At 48.4% G+C, this 5,192-nt stretch overlaps 1 pseudogene; it reads left to right on the top strand.

Annotated features, from left to right (window-relative positions):
* The first annotated feature begins 4,533 nt into the window (after window positions 1-4,533).
* Window positions 4,534-4,657, top strand: LOC134899826 (U2 spliceosomal RNA; annotated as a pseudogene).
* The last annotated feature ends 535 nt before the right edge of the window (window positions 4,658-5,192 follow it).

The raw sequence follows: 5,192 nt of genomic DNA, 5'->3' as shown, positions 1-5,192 counted from the left end.
ACCAGCCAATCAGCTCATAACTGTCAATTTAGATATTGAAGCTGATTGGCTGGTGCATTATCACCTTGCACTTATCACCGCTTTATCACTTCTTTATGCCTTCTTCAGGCTCAATACATCTGCCCCACTGTACCATTCTGGGACAGGCCTAATCTCAGGGCTACAGCGTTCATCTTTGTCGCGATGTGCACTCGCAGGTATAAGCATGGCAGCAGCGACTGCTGCGCCGGGCTGCAACTATCTGCACCTGCGATCGCATACTACAAGTTCTATGGATCATGGGTATGACTAGCCGCATGTGCCCGCTATCGGGGACATGCACCGCGATAAGCTAGACGCACCCGAAAATAGTCACGGGTGCGATGAAGATGGCTACACCTGTAAATACCGACTCCCTGCTTCACAAAGTCTATAAACAAGGAGAAGCCTACTCTCTGACAGTGCCGGGCTCACTAATTGCTCAGCTGCGTCTGTGAGGGTGAAACAGTGAGAGCTGGATCATATTACTGACAGGGAAAGGTAGAGATTGCCACTGAGGAGCACCTTTTTCAGGCCCAGGCAATGGGGCGGACCCAATTTCTTAGCAGGAAATTTCAGGTGGGTGTGCGCATGCACCAGCCGCGGTGCATGTGCAATGTACCTGGTAGGTGCTGCAAATGCAACATTCCGGACCTTTCTCCGACTGGACTGCAGACAGTCCCACTCACAGAATAAGGTAAGAGCTGCCATTGTAGACAACTGTATGAGCTTGGTTCAGGGCCCCCTATACCTCTGGGCCCACTATAGCTACGCCCATGTTACAACCAACTTCTTATCCATTCAAGCACTTAGAATCCAAGCTCACGCTTTCAAGTTTATTCGGAATCAGTATGATATGCTGGCACAGTGAATCCTGGCGGTCTTAATACCAACGCCAGGATCCCCCCTGATGAGAATCCCAACAGAGGTGAGTAAGGGGTGTTCTCCCTAACCCACCCTTCCCGCAGCCTAACCCAAACCTCCCCCTTAGTGCTTAACCCTAGCCGGAGTTCCAATATATCAGGATTCTGAAGGGTGTTGGTATCCCGGCGTTGGTATTTCAACTGCCGGGATCTCGACAGCCGACATCTTGACCGCATCCTCTTCCTTCCTCTTTTATTAGTCACCCAGTCAAAAAAGTCAATAAGATTTGTTTGGCATTACCGTCCCCCATGCGACAGAGGCTGTTTGGTACTTTATCTCTCTCCACTTTATCTCTGTCCAAGCTTTGATAAATCTGGGCCCATGAATCAAAGCTGCAGAGAAGAGAAGTGTGCGGTAAAGAACCCTACGCCTCTACCACTGCCGAACACAACGTGTTACCTACCCTAGCTATAGACATCACATTTCCCGCATCTCCACCATATACCTATTCAATTTACCTTCTCTGTGTCTCCTAAACTTATCTACAAAACACCTCTCTCCAGCATCTTGTTTCTCCCTCCTCAACTGTTATTGCCCCTCCATCTGTATTATTCCCTGCAACCACCCCACTCAAAGGCCTTCACAAGCAGCATCATGCACCTTCACCTCTTCCCTCACAGCCTGTGAAGCCACCAGTTTCACAGAAGAAAATCAGCACCATTCCACAAGATATTTCCTCATACCAAATCCCCATCCAACACTCACCTCATATTACTCCCGCTACACCCACTGGTCACCTCCTCCAGTAATGGTGGGCAAAGACTTAGCATTCATCATTTCTCTCTGCCCACTAGACCCTATTCCCTCTGATCCTCCCTCCATCTACCCCATGTCTACGACTAGCTCACATCCCCCCCGTGTCTCTCTCACCTGGCACATTTCCACCCACCTTTAAACGTGCTCTTTCTCACCAATTCTAAACCATCTCCCAAACTCACTCTCCACCATCCTGTTTGCCTTCAATGTACGTGAGTAACTTGTGTGCCGCCGCCTTTCTCTCTTTCCTCTCACTCCGTTCTTGGCTTTGCAATCTTGCTTCTGCTTAAGACATTCCTCTGATACTGCACTGACTGGTGATCAATAATCTTCCCACAGGAATTTGTAAGGGTCACTTTTCTATGCTCGCCCACCTGCGTGGACCTCTCTGCTGCTTTTGACACTGTTTATCACTCTCTTCTCCTGCACCTCCTTCGCTCCATTGGCCATTGTGACATAAATAGGATTTTCCTGGTTCAGCTCCTATGCGATAGCTCCTTTAGAATCTCCATCAGACACCTGTTTCACGCCCACAAGGCTCCGTTGTCAGCCTTTCTCACGGTTTGCAACTTATCCTGGGAAACTATTATTATTATTATTAACAGTTTCTTATATAGCGCAGCAAATTCCGTTGCGCTTTACGATTGGAAACAACAGTGATAAAACTGCGGTTACGACTGGGTAATAACAGACAATCCTTGAGGAAGGAGGGCCCTGCTCGCACGCTTACAAATTCAGTTAGCCTCCAGTGCCACCTCTACGCAGATAACCTCCACCTCTCTTACACAGTCTGAAAATGTCTGATGCAGGGTAGTCAGCAGCAGTAATTAACGCCCGTCCCCTTACCTCTCTGTATATATAAACACCCACATATGAGGGAGGGTAGGCTAACATTTTGCCTAGGGCACTATCACCACTGGTAACTACCTCTCACTCCTGGTTCCTCCTGTGCCGCTATCCTCTTATAACATTTCCTTCCACTCCCGATTAGACTCACCTACAGCCTTTAAATACTTGTTGAAAATCCATTTCTTTATTGGAACTTACCCTATTTCCACCCATACTGTCCACAGTATTGCACCCACTGACCCGGGTTCCAATGTATAGGTAGACAGTGTCTAGATAAACAGTCAGTAGATCACCACCATTGTCTGGAAGGGATGTCGGATTCCACACGTAAGTACTGGGGTTGGGGTTAGACACTAGGGGGAGGGTTAGGGGGTTAGGCTGCGGGGGTGGGGAAGGTTAGAGTTAGGGTGGGGGAGGGTTAGGCTGCGGCAGGGGTTGGTTTTGATAGGACAGGGTTAAAATACCAGGATCCTTCTGGATTTTGACTGCTGGGTTGCTGCTGTAGGTACCCTGACTATTGGGATTCTCACTGGCAGGATTTCGTACTCAACCCGTCTAGAAGATAGCAAGGTGGGGCATCTAGGAGTAAACATTACGAGTTGCTATGAGAAAGCATCCCTTGGGTCTTCATTTCCATTACTGCAGACCTCTCCAAGGCTATCATGGTTGAGAAGGACTGGTGCAACGGAAATAATGTTGGTCCTGATCATGTCTGGTATGTGTACCCAGTACTGACCTCATACATAAATGGTTTGTGCTATTCTTCTGGAAGAACAGGCCCTCTCATACAAGCTTTCCATCTTTTTGATGGATGCCCAACTACCAATGATGTTAGAGATGTCTCATCCGAACCAAGTGGTCACTTGGTATCCCTCAAAACCCTGTGATATGGTTGGAGGTGGAAACATCACTTTGTGAAGCAACCACAATGATCACCATATCAGGTATTCCTAATAAACCTCTAGCTATGACCCATTCTCAATCTATTCTATCAGCACCTCATTCCCATTTGGGATAATCCTGTTCCCTTCTGTTTACCTCCTGATACAATTGCATAAGTGGCATAATAGGAAGTCATGGACAGAAAGGCTTGTGCCTCTCTGGTCACTTTCTAACTAAAATCTAAGTTCCTGAAGGCAAGACTTCTCAATGTCACTAGACGGAGAGCCTGATTCAGATGTGGTTGGAGTGGCTATCAATAACACTGATATGGTAATGGACGCCTCCTGCAGTATTACTGTTTCAGATCATCTCCGGCTGCATGACCCATGGGTTCGCACAAGCCAGCAGGAGCTACCGACAGCGATCTCTGACGGAGATCCTGGCCTCGTCCCTCCCTTGCAATAGCGGCAAAATGCCTCCATTTTTGAGAAACTGAGGCCGTCTCCGCCCCTTCTCCACCCTCCAAATGGCAGCAGACTGAGTAGCTGACAGTCTGCTGCCGTCCTGCATCGCACATTGGTACTGTGCGGCACTCCGTCCACATCTATATAAGGCCCAGAATTTATATAGTACATGATCCATTGTGTTACTGTGCCTGACAATATGGAAACATTGGTCTCTTCATTTAAATGCATCCAAATGCATATCAGTCGCCCACTGGAAATACAGAGACCGGACCATCATTGCATCTCTTTTAATAGTAAAATCCGGTGACTATGTAGACCATGGGTCTTCAACCTGCGGCTCTTCAGCTGCTGTGGAACTACACATCCCAGCATGCACTGCCTCAGTTTTAGCATGCCTTAATAGCAAAACTATGGCAGGGCTTGCTGGGATGTGTAGTTTTACAAACAGCTAGAGGGCCGCAGGTTGACCCATGATGTAGACGGAGATTGCAAGAGCGGATAGTCTGATCTGTCTGCTGCTGGATCACTCCATAAATGAAATGGGGTTTTCTGGGTGCCACCTGTGATCTCACAGAACTGGTCTGTCTCAGGGGAATGTAGGCCAACTAACGTGTTTGGATGGCCATTGGTGGGTTATATCGCTTCTCGGCCTTTTGGCTAAGATCAAGTGTAGTATCTGCTCGAGGGAAACACAGGGTGGAGTACCTGTTCCTACACTAGGAGCGTGAGAGGTTCCTAGATGTGGAATGGAGAAACACCTTGTGGAGTACCATGCTGGGGTGTGGCAAGGCCTCTGGTCGAGGGTGGAGAAAAACCAGGCTTAGTATCCCTACTTCATAAGGCTAATACATACCTTACGCTGGACAGGGAACGGCCTGGTCTAGTATCTACTCTCGTACTGGGGGTAGACCCTGGCACAGAGTGGGTATGAAGCTTGGTCTGGCTGAGAGGTTGGGAGCAACTAGAAGCTCGAGGTGATATGTGCCCCTGGAACTGGAAGGGACAGGGGAGCCGGAAATGCACTGGGGTTTCGAGCCACCTTTGCACTAAGGCACTTTTAGCACTAAACACTTCAGACCCTTCCTGTCTGCACCCACTTCCTTTGCCCTGGCCTTTTGGCTAGGGCAAGGATAATTTTTTATACCCCCCCGGCTGGGGCTTATTTATCTATTTATTTATTTGCCCACGCACGTGTTTTGCACTTGTGCACAGCACTAGCACTTTTCTTTTTGTAGTGTGTCACTGTCACGTTTTTCGTTTGGGGTTTAGGTGAGAACCTTATGGGCCACCCTCTCT

Source organism: Pseudophryne corroboree, chromosome 3 (genome assembly GCF_028390025.1).
Source record: "Pseudophryne corroboree isolate aPseCor3 chromosome 3, aPseCor3.hap2, whole genome shotgun sequence".
In the NCBI taxonomy this organism is placed as follows: Eukaryota; Metazoa; Chordata; class Amphibia; order Anura; family Myobatrachidae; genus Pseudophryne; species Pseudophryne corroboree.
Note: the sequence above shows the minus strand (reverse complement) of the source record. Positions and strands in the feature narration are given on the sequence as shown.